Here is a 12,805-nt window from a genome sequence, read left to right as displayed (position 1 = left end):
AGCTGTAAAATGACGCCCCTTTAACCAATAATGGAACTTGTCGCATATCGCCCACTTAAGTGCGAGGAATTCTAGCCTGTGACCTGGGTAATTCATCTGAGAATGTGACAGTGTCTTGCTAGCAAATGCCACCGGCCTGACCATAGTGCTTCCCTCTGGGATCTGGGAAAGAACAGCACCCAATCCATCAAACGAGGCATCTACAGCCAGTATGAAGTCGCGTTCAAAGTCTGGGTGTGCTAGTGGTACACTTGTGAGAAGGTCCTCCTTCAAAGTGTCAAATGCTTTCTGGCATTTGTCCATCCAGTCTGTTGGTGAGAGTTTAACGCACACAGCCTTTGAGGTGAGTTTCCTCCTTCTGCTTTGTGGGCCTTGAGTCTTGAGAACACCATCTCCAGCCTGTTAAGTCCAACCTGCTCGTTGGGAGCAAAGACCATGAGATCATCAAGATAGCACATTAAACTTGTGAAGTTCTTGTCACCAAAGACTGACATCATCATGCGCATGAATGTAGCTGGACTATTGCAGAGGCCCTGCGGCATCCTGTTATATTCATGCAGTCCAAATGGCGACGAGAAAGCAGTATATTTCTTATCATCCTCGTGTAATGGAACATTATAGAAGCCTGAGGTAAGGTCCATAGTGGAGAAGAAAGCATTCCCCCCAAGAGCAGCTAAGGTGTCTGACTGGTGTGGCAGAGGATGGGCGCCTTTCACGGTCCTGGCGTTCAACCATCGAAAGTCGGTACAGATCCTCAGATCACCGTTCTTTTTCCACACCAGGACAAGAGGAGAAGCATGCTCACTATTTGATTTTCTGATAATACCCTTCTCTTCCATCTCATCCAGCACTACTCTCAGCTTCTCATAATGACTTGGAGGTACACGATGGTAGGGGAGACGAAAATGTTTGTCGTCCACTAGGCGGATCCGATGTACAAAATCTTTGGCTTCACCACAGTACATCTTGTCCCTTGAAAATATGGACTCATATTTCTCAATGAGACGAAGTAATTCAATTTTCCATGCTGTGGACACTTCACACGCTGTCAGATCCAGGTCTTTCAAACCCAAGTCGTTCAAGACCATCCTCAGATTCCTGAGAAGCTTCCTCATGTTGAAAGTGTTGAACTTGAGACTTAATATGGTCACTCTCTGGAAGATCTTCCACTGCGATGCATGGAGAAACGTCTGCGATCTTTGCATTTCTTCTTAGTGTCAACATTATTCGTAGGATTTATAACTTTCACAGGTACCCATCCGTCGCCCCATAAAGGTGTAATGACTCGGCCTACCATAATCTGTTTAGGGCCACATTTGGATTGGGTGGGTTCCACAAGCAGTGTACTTCCCACATACATCGCGGCGTTGACAGGAAGCTTGCCCCAAACAAGATGTTCACTCTGAAGCTGAAGTATCACACAGTGCTTGAGCTTAACAGTACCTACTTTTCCAGGTGCGTGATCACCTCTCCATCTCTGTGTGTTGGACAGCAAAGAAATGAACTCTAAACTCTCGTTCTCTCCATTACCGTTTGGAAGTTAGATTAATTTCCAGTAGTCATCTGTATTCTTCAGGAGATTCAGCATGCTTTTGATCATCTCATCTGTCTGTCCTGGAACAATCAGTACAGGTATTATCATTTTACATCCGTAAACACAGACAGACAGATCATACATTGCAGTTGGTTTGACTCGATGACCACCACATCCAATAATCACAACATCATCGGCAGAACACTTTGTTAGCGTGGGAGCACTTGCCAACAAACTAGCTTCAGCAGCCTCGCTGAGAGTGCAGGCCATTGAACCACTGTCAAGTAATGCAGTGAAAGACGGGCCATTTTCTACTGATACATTTGTGTAAAATAATGAATCAGCTCTGGGGACTCATTGTATTCCTTGAAAGACAGCAGTTTTATCAGGAGAGACACTGGGTTTGTGCTGCTCATATACAGACTCACAATCTTGTGTGTCAGAGATGGGAGGGTTATCAATCTGGTCTGTACTAACCTCCCTTACGCACAGACCTGCTAGTTTTCCTGATCAGGCTGAGGCGATTGTCGTCTCCACCTAGGACAGAAACATCTAGAGTGACCTGGTGACTGACTGGAAACTCACGACAATGCGTCAAGGCAGCATCTTTGCAGATAGCACACGGTAAAGCAACAAAACCTTCAATCCTAGGGAGACTCCTATAAGGCTGGCGTTTTGGATGAGACTGAGGTCTGTTAGTGTTGGTCAGCAGGACTTTTTCAAGCATGTCAATGACCTTTTCAAGAGCAGAGAAATCTGTACTTTTCTGTTGTTGTTCGCACACTGTGGGAGCCGGCACTGGAACTGTATTAAAATCAATCTTGTTGACTGAAACCCTTTCACTTTGGCTACGATGCACTGTACTGGTGGCTTTGAAAGACAAATCAGACTGATAGTCGTTAAGTACAGCCTGTACTTCATGTGCTGACCACTTGTCAATCGGTTTGGACCTGAAGGTTAGAGCTAAATCTTTACTTCTTTTTAGACATGTGGACCACTTCCACACTGGGCTTGTCAAGCGTTTTACTTTGCTCTCGCAGACATTCAGAAGCAACATCCGCTGCCTTGTTGAGTCTCAGCCAGTAGTCGTATGGATTCTCATCCTCCTCAGGCAAGGTAGTGTAAAAATCAGCAAGCAGGTCAGGTGAGTAATGATTACAACTGAAATGTTTGCGCAACAGGCTATAGACAGAATTTGGACAGACAGCGGTGGCAGAATCACAGTTCCTGATCCAGAATTTGACTACATATTTTGCTTTACCACGCAGGTGCACAAGGATTTCCTCCACATGTTCATCAGCATTCATGTTGCTCTTTTTAACAAATGTCCTCATCAGATCTTCCCATTCCTCAATTTCAATTGTGTCAGAACTATCCCCTCTGAATGAAGGTGGCTCCTTGACTTTTCTGTGCTGAATTACTTCACTTTGTGACAGATTTACCGTGCCTGGAGGGCTATTATTAGCCTTAGAATCTTCAGGGTGTTGTCTATGTGGCATGTCAGTGTCCAAGCTAAAAGGACGAAGATGGGACATAATGTTGTCGGCTAACTGTTGACCAATCTGATGGACAATTTAACTCATTTGCCCAAACATATCAGGCACACCATGTTCAGCATTAGGTGTTGACGTGCTGAAATCTCTAGACTTTTGACTGACATTTGACTGCATGTCTGCTGCATCACACTCTCTTACAGTACACACCATTCTTGTAATGCCAGGTCTGCTATCACTATTCCCATTATTGGGGCTGTCCATTGAAAAGGGAATTGGTACACCTAAAACCCCTCTGCCTCTGCCTACTGGACTAGGAGTGAATTAATCAGGCAAATATCTCTTGCTGTTACTCATTACGAGCGATAAAATGTGCTACAAGTTCACACACACATACAAACATAAACTCAATGTCAATGATCAGAGCGAAATGTCCCATAAACTGAAAAAGGATAAAGTGAAAGAGTCTCTTGATCACAAAAGGCTGTGAACCAAGGACGAGCTGTTAAACTGATGACGGATGCTTCCAATCCTTATGCAGCAGCACGGCGAATTCCATCAACTTGCTTGAAGACGCGACCCATAGCAACATAGCGGCATCACAACTTCACGGCACCAATGTGACAGTCTTGCCTGGGCGGTCTGCACGATGAGGAAACAAAATGTGGAAATAAGGGATCCAATGCACAGAGACTAAATTAGTTCCACAGCATGTCACGTTATCTCTGCTTCTGTTTATTTAAAACAGTACTCTTTCTTTTTAATCTTTTTTAAATTAATGTAATCTTTTTGCGTTGTGATTGTATAGTGAGTATAATTTTGCAGATTGACAATTTTAATAAATTTTCAGTGAATTAATCACAAATCACTCAATGAAAAACAGAACAATTCAATTAAATTCAATATAAAGGGAAACATCCCCACCTAGTGGTGAACATGCACAATTCTACATGAATAAAGCAATTAATCCATAAAACATATTATAACAACATATTTTATACACATTACCTGCACGATGAGGAAACAAAATGTGGAAATAAGGGATCCAGTGCACATAGAGTAAATCAGTTCTACATAAAACACAAGACAATGCACAAATTAATTACAATTGTGCCTCGTAATACAAAGTCAAAATAACTTGATATAAAATAACACACTCGACGCCAAACACATATCAAAAGTTGCCTAACAAGTTCATTGCAGGATAAATCCACAATAAAGTGGTTATTTATATGTTTTGGACACTTTTAACTGATAATTCTCCGACTGCTCAAAACGTGCAACTTACCCACAGCTTGTCTCCCTATCTCTGCTGTGGGCGGTCCCTATTCCGTACACTAAATGCCATCACGCATCAGACAGATGGCGCTGTCCCCATTTATGCAGTAATTTAACATTTTACACTCCGTTACACTTGGCTTTTAAGTTTCGCTTTGCTAAGTAGTAGGGAGTGGCCTGCTGAATTCAATAACGAGGTATTAGGTGTGTATATAATTTGTTAGTGCACAGCGGCAGCCATTGTGTGAAGACCGAAGAGTGTAAAGACCTGTGACTCTACCTGCGCGACTCCACCGAGCAAAGACACAGACAAGGCACTTGAGTATTATTTTCTTGTTATTACTAACATACGTAAATCAAATGTGACATGTAGGAGGCAGTACAATCCTAACAACCTGCGTACCATTCCGGTGGTTCTAGTATTTTATTCTCTTTTCCTATTGGTTTCTGGAATTGCCAGTCCACTGTAAACAAATCTGATTTCATTACATCTATTTCTAGTCATTCAGGTCTCAGTCTATTGGCCCTGACGGAGACCTGGACACTGCCACACCTGCTTCCCTCTCCACTAACTTCCCTTTCTCACACACCCCTCGCCTGATCGGAAGGGATGGAGGCACTGGTCTTCTCATCTCAAACGATTGGAAATTTGATCCTTTACCACCTCTGTGTGACAACAGTTCATTTGAATCGCATTCAATTACCATCACTAGTCCTATTAAAATCCATTTTGTAGTTGTTTATCGTCCCCCAGGTCAGCTTGGCAGCTTCTTGGAGGAGCTTGATGTGCTACTCTCATCCTTCCTGGAGGATGGTACTCCTCTCATAGTTCTTGGAGACTTCAACATCCACCTAGAAAAACCTCAGGCTGCTGATTTCCACACTCTGCTTGCCTCATTCGACCTCAAATGAGTATCTACTGCGGCTACTCACAAATCAGGTAACCAATTGGACCTTATTTACACATGCTACTGCTCCACTGACCATACACTGGTCACTCCACAGCACACCTCAGATCACTTCTTCCTCACTCTCAACCTCAACCTGCCTCAGAACACAACACACACTCCTCCACAGGTCACCTTTCGGCGAAACCTACACTCACTCTCACCCTCTCGCCTATCCTCTTTGGTCTCATGCACACTTCCTCCACCTGATCAGCTCTCAACATTAGATACTAACAGTGCAACTGATACTCTTTTCTCCACTTTAATATCCTGCTTGTACAACTTCTGCCCCCTTTCCTCCAGGCCAGCCCGCACCACCCCCTCTACCTACTGGTTATCTGATGTTCTCCGCGAACATCGTTCTAAACTCAGGGGTGCAGAGATGAAGTGGCGCAATCCCTCCTCTCTTCCTTCTCTGCTAATATCTCTACTGCTAAAATGACATACTATCATGACGAAATTAACAATTCTTCTAATTCTCGTATGCTTTTCAAAACCTTCTCCTCTCTTCTCAACCCTCCTCCTCCTCCTCCTCCTCCTTCATCAACCCTAACAGCTGACAATTTTGCCACATTCTTCATAAATAAAACAACCACCATCAGCAGCCAATTACCAATCCACAAACTGACACACACATCTTACCAGCTAACGCACTCATTCTACCCTCCTTCTCTCTGCTTTCAGAGGCAGAGGTCTCCAAACTCCTCCTTTCCAATCGCCCTACTACCTGTCCGTTTGGATCCTATTCCCACTAATCTACTTCAAGCCATTTCTTCCTCAGTTGTAACCACACTCACGCACATCATCAACACCTCTCTTCACACTGGTACCTTTCCCACAGCATTTAAGCAGGCTCGGGTAACCCCACTGCTTAAGAAACCCACTCTAAATCCAGCACATCTGGAAAATTACAGACCGGTATCCCTTCTTCCATTCGTCACAAAAACACTTGAACGAGTTGTTTTCAACCAGTTCTACCAGAAAGACTCGGGAGATAGAATGATGTAACAAAGCATTAATTTACTGACAGCCCAGCAAGCAATTATTTGTAAAGTTATTTGGCTTAGGCCCCGTCCGTAGTGCATAATCCGAGGGTAGCAGATCTGCATTTCCTGCCTGAAGACAAAGGCAGGGGCGCAGCCGACCCCCAAAAATAAGTGGAGTATGAATCCACGGGGACGGTGAATAATTCAATAAGCCCACCCCCAAAGAATGGCAAAGGAAAGTATACCCATTATTGTACACACAGCACCCCATATTGACAGAAAAACACAGAATTGTTGACATTTTTGCACATTTATTAAAAAAGAAAAACTGAAATATCACATGGTCCTAAGTATTCAGACCCTTTGCTGTGACACTCATATATTTAACTCAGGTGCTGTCCATTTCTTCTGATCATCCTTGAGACTGTTCTACACCTTCATTTGAGTCCAGCTGTGTTTGATTATACTGATTGGACTTGATTAGGAAAGCCACACACCTGTCTATATAAGACCTTACAGCTCACAGTGCATGTCAGAGCAAATGAGAATCATGAGGTCAAAGGAACTGCCTGAAGAGCTCAGAGACAGAATTGTGACAAGGCACAGATCTGGCCAAGGTTACAAAAAAATTTCTGCTGCACTTAAGGTTCCTAAGAGCACAGTGGCCTCCATAATACTTAAATGGAAGACGTTTGGGACGACCAGAACCCTTCCTAGAACTGGCCAGGCCAAACTGAGCTATCGGGGGAGAAGAGCCTTGGTGAGAGAGGTAAAGAAGAACCCAAAGATCACTGTGGCTGAGCTCCAGAGATGCAGTCGGGAGATGGGAGAAAGTTGTAGTAAGTCAACCATCACTGCAGCCATCCACCAGTCGGGGCTTTATGGCAGAGTGGCCCGACGGAAGCCTCTCCTCAGTGCAAGACACATGAAAGCCCCCATGGAGTTTGCTAAAAAACACCTGAAGGACTCCAAGATGGTGATAAATAAGATTCTCTGGTCTGATGAGACCAAGATAGAACTTTTTGGCCTTAATTCTAAGCGGTATGTGTGGAGAAAACCAGGCACTGCTCATCACCTGTCCAATACAGTCTCAACAGTGAAGCATGGTGGTGGCAGCATCATGCTGTGAGGGTGTTTTTCAGCTGCAGGGACAGGACGACTGGTTGCAATCGAGAGAAAGATGAATGCAGCCAAGTACAGGGATATCCTGGACGAAAACCTTCTCCAGAGTGCTCTGGACCTCAGACTGGGCCGAAGGTTCACCTTCCAACAAGACAATGACCCTAAGCACACAGCTAAAATAACGAAGGAGTGGCTTCACAACAACTCCGTGACTGTTCTTGAATGGCCCAGCCAGAGCCCTGACTTAAACCCAATTGAGCATCTCTGGAGAGACCTGAAAATGGCTGTCCACCAACGTTTACCATCCAACCTGACAGAACTGGAGAGGATCTGCAAGGAGGAATGGCAGAGGATACCCAAATCCAGGTGTGAAAAACTTGTTGCATCTTTCCCAAAAAGACTAATGGCTGTATTAGATCAAAAGGGTGCTTCTACTAAATACTGAGCAAAAGGTCTGAATACTTAGGACCATGTGATATTTCAGTTTTTCATTTTTTAATAAATGTGCAAAAATGTCAACAATTCTGTGTTTTTCTGTCAATATGGGGTGCTGTGTGTACAATAATGAGGAAAAAAATGAACTTAAACGATTTTAGCAAATGGCTGCAATATAACAAAGAGTGAAAAAATTAAGGCGGTCTGAATACTTTCCGTACCCACTGTATAGCAATGATATGCTACAAGGCCTTGGTAGACCACACAAAACATATGCCATGAAGGGCCAATGGCCAACCATAGGCATCTTTTAAAGGACAAGACCAAGCCGCTAAGGCCACACATAGACAAACCACGCAGAGACAATGGCTACTAAGCCACACTGAACCTATGCCCCGAAGGGCCACGTGGCCAACCATAGGCATCTTTTTAAGGGACAAGGCAACGATATGCCACTAGGCCTAAAAGACCCACACAGAGACATGGCCCGCTTGGCCACAAGGCCGCTAAGGCCAAACAGAGACAAACCACTCATAGACAAGGCCGCTAGGCCACATAGAACCAATACCATAACTGGCCACAAGACCACGGGACAAGGCCACATTAGGCTACACGGTCACAGTAGACCACACAAAATATGGAATGAGGCCGCAAAGACCACAATACCATAAGCCCACACTGAGACGAGGTCGCACAGAGACAACGGCCAGTAGGCCACACAGAACCAAAGCCGTTAAGGGCCACAAGGCCACGTTAGGCCACACACAGGACAAGGCAACATTGTGCCACAAGGCCTAGAGACCCACACAGAGACAAGGCCTGCTGGGCCACAAGGCTGTTAATGCCACACAGAATCAAGGCCAATGAGACAAAGCCACTAGGCCACACAGAACCAATGCCATAACTGGCCACAAGACCACGGGACAAGGCTGCATTAGGCTACATGGTCACAGTAGACTGAACGTATATCACATAGAATAAAGCCGCTAGGGCTTTTTTTTTTTTTTTTTAAGACCATAAAGGCCACATGGGACAAGACACAACGGCTACTACTGCCACATAGAGACAAGGCCACACTGAGACAAGGCCACTAGGCTACACATAGACAATGACTCATTGGCCCTGTCCCAAATGGCACCCTAAGCACTCGTGGTCTTCCTACGAGTCCGCACTTTTGTGACATAATGCCACTTTGACTGTCGGGAAGAAGTCTGCTGCGGAGCCCGCATCAGTGCGGGCTCAGCAAAAGTGCGCATCGAGGGCGCATATCGAACGCAAAGGGGGCGCTCGCGAGCACCGTTCTGAGGCTTAAAATGACAAATGGGACACCCTACGGTCTCACGGACTTAACGGACACACGGCAGCCATTATAAGTCCACAAGACCGAAAGTGCATATGAAGTGTGCCATTTGGGACAGGGCCATTGGCCATTTATAGAATGCAAGCTAGAGACTATTGACAAGATAATGAAAAATGGAAGAGCATAACACCACCACCAGTAGTTGCATAGGTATTTACCTGATTTGTTACAGGAGAGCTTGCTGAGCTTCGAGAATAGTTTTTGAATCAGGTCTTAAATATGATTCAAATGTCGAGGAAGACCATCTGCCCATGATCTTAATAGCTGACGTAGATATTCCTCATTCAGCTGCTGTAGTAGCTGCCCCAATTCTGAAAGAATGGCCAGTATAGATAGACTGCAGCTTTTGATAACAGTAGTTAAATGAGTCCTGAACCAGGCCTTAGAAAGAGGTGCTCCGTTAGGTAATATGAATAGAGGGGTGTGATTTGAAGTTCTAGGGCGGATTTTAAGAAATTTAATCATAGATGTAAAAGGACAAAAATTGTTATTGATTTTTGAAAGTGTTAGGGTGACGCCGGAGCCTTGAGCGTCATTCTTGGAGTGCTTAAGAAAGAAACCTTTAAGTAGTAATCGAATAGAAGTTTTGGAAAAAAGACTTGGAAAATTGGGATTAAAATATTTTGTGTAGAATTGGATGTCAGCAAGGAGTCTGCGGATGGAAGAAATTTTTAGATTGTGATTTTCGGAAGGAGAAAACGGTCGAAATTAAAATGGGAAAAACAGGGATTTGGAAGGAGAAGCAAAACGTTAGAAAAGCTGACCATGCAGACGTATAAGCTTTAAATGTAGAGGGAGCGACGCCTTTAGAAATGTAGTGTCTAGCCGATGTAAGCAGATCGTTTAATTTAACATTATGGCTGCTAGGGGAGGGCAGGGTGTTAGATCCGGGTTGGCTGAGGGGCAAAGCCGTCTGAAAGTCTGAAATCGAAATCGAGAGAGTGCATCAGCAATAACGTTACAGTGGCCGGGGATGTGTTTAGCTTTGATAATTAAGTTAAAAACGACAGATTGCCAGATTAGCCGTCTCAAGAAAGGCATGATCGTATGGCAAGATGATCTACCTTTGTTAATGATGGCAACTGAGGCTTAACATCATGACGCAGAACATCATAATACGTTTACGTGACCACGCCGGACCCCAGATGACGCTGGCGACAGCTAGAGGATAGATCTCGTAAAGTGCGGATGAAACGGAGACGGATGCTGTTTTAGGAAAATCGTTTGGCCATTTTTCAGCAAACCATTGCCCTTGGAAGAACCCCCCGAAGCCGATGGAAGGGGCGGCATTGGTAAATAATTGTAATTATACTGATGATTCGAAATCATCATTATAGAAAAAAGAAATACCGTTCCAATCGTTTAGCAATCGCTTCCAAAATTTGATGTCGGACAAACTGCCTTCGTCTATTTGGATCTGGAAGCTTAATTTTTCCACGGAATGAGCCAATGTTAACCCCCTGAGGTCGGCTATCGCGCCGGCGCGATAGGCTCGTTTTTTTCCTTATCAGTGCAAAAAAATAAAATAAAAAAATAATTTTTATCTTATATGCTTGTGTTATACATCAATCGATCCTGTTAAGTGTGTATTATTTTTGTGTATACTCACAATAAAAACAAAGTGTTGTGCTTTTCGCCAAATAAAGAAAAATAAACATGATGCAAACATGATGTTCTGCCTCCTCTCTGTCAGTGAAGTCCATTCTGAAACGCCGTCCAAAAATGAACCATAACTCAGTGAATACTCAGGCAAACAGACATACAGACACACAGGCATGAAGCTTGAATTCTCTTCTTTTAAATGAAGTAAATTTTATAAAAAACAAATATTCTCTGTTTATGTAATCTTTATGAAAAGAGAGAGATGTCAGTCGTTCTCATCTCAGCTAATTATTTTTAATGTGACTCCGCCCACGGAGAGCGCGTGCTATTCAAACGCAAATGACTGAAGCCCAATTTATACTTCTGCGTCGAACTTACGCCGTAGCTACGTCGTAGGCTGTGTGTAGCGCGCGTACCCTTCGGCGTACCCTGACGTGCACCTCTCCAAAAATGTAACAACGCGTCAACTCTACGCGGACGCAAGCGCTGTGATTGGTCTGCTAGGACCGCTCCCTCGGGTTTCACATGCTCCCTCTGCGCGCGTGAACGCGGACAACGATACAGAAGTATAAATGAAAACCAACGCGTTGCCTACAGTGTAGAGGCTCCGGCGTAGGTCCGACGCAGAAGTATAAATTGGCCTTAAGGCGATCCGTGCAAACTGTGAACGCCCCCATATCAGCTCGAGAAAACACATCAAGCTTATACAGATCATTGTACTTGTTTACACCGTCTCGCAGCGCTGTGAGGAATAATAATAATAATGGAAAATGTACCTCAGAAGTGCTGGTATTTCGAGGAGCAGATGCAGCTGAGCTGAGGAATACTGTAGTAAGTTTTTTTCATTCTCAAGTGAATCGCGTTTCTGTGTGAGTGAATGAACGGCAGAGATGCGCTGTTTACCACAGCTCTTTCCATTAAAAGAAAAGGCAGTACACAGCAGAATGAACTGTGGGTCACTTTTCAGCAAGGCAATACAAAGAACAGAATGCTGTGGTGAGATGTGAGTTAAACAACAAACATAATGTAATTCAAGCTGCCACATGACAATAGTTGAAACATGGATTTTTAAGCACGATTTGTTTGGGATATATTAATGAAGACAGATGATCACAGAACAAGTTGAAAGCACTTTTAAGCCATTAGAAGAACCGAGGAATGATTCTCCCTCTATAATGCTTCAAACACAGGCAATGTACGTGCGCATTTATCTTTTGAAACATTTCAGATTCAAATGGACAATAATATATTTACCTTCTTATATTAAATTAATTTCTGGGTTTGAAGAATCTTAAAAGCAGTTTGTCCCCCTGTGTCCAGTAGTTTACCTTTGATAATTATAATTGTAATTTTTCTTGTTCACTCTTTCCCCCTCTTTTTGAAGGCATGTGCAGTAAAATAATTAGCACGGCACAGTCCAGAGCTGAACACGTGCTCATAGTCTCTCCGGGTCTTTAATAAGGCTGGCCGATGAGTCATCAGCAGGGCCTGAAGGAGGGAGAGATGGGGAGAGGGATGCTGTTGCATATATGGCATACAAGGATCAGGTACAGATTTACTGCAGCTGCGTGGTATGCTTGCACACTTCAGCACAGCTTAATTATGACAAGAGACACAATAGAGTGCAGACAGTTGCTCATAAGTGAATGGTGCAAATTAAAATTAAAATTCTTGTACAATGGCTGAAAGCATGCAGCCACATTTGCAGACTTTCAAATCATTTTAATGTTGCTGTCCGAACATGCCAGGGAATATAAACATTATGCACAAACGCTGTCTTTATTGAACAGTGATGTATCATAATTCTAACCGGGTTCCTGTTGACAGTATGGGCTACCTTCAAAGACATGTTACTGTTATTTCTACAACCAATCAATAATGATTTGCTTATCCATGTAGTAATATACTTACAGAAGCAACTGCACAAATATACCTTTACCAAATGCCAACTATATTCACTTTGACACTACGTGGGAAGATGAACCTGATACTGCCCCTCCTAAAACAAAAAGGTAATAGAATTTAGTAGTTCATTATTATTTTTTTTT

This window comes from Abramis brama (genome assembly GCF_963993115.1).
Source record: "Abramis brama genome assembly, chromosome: 3".
Lineage (NCBI taxonomy): Eukaryota > Metazoa > Chordata > Actinopteri > Cypriniformes > Leuciscidae > Abramis > Abramis brama.
This window is presented reverse-complemented; position numbering follows the sequence as displayed.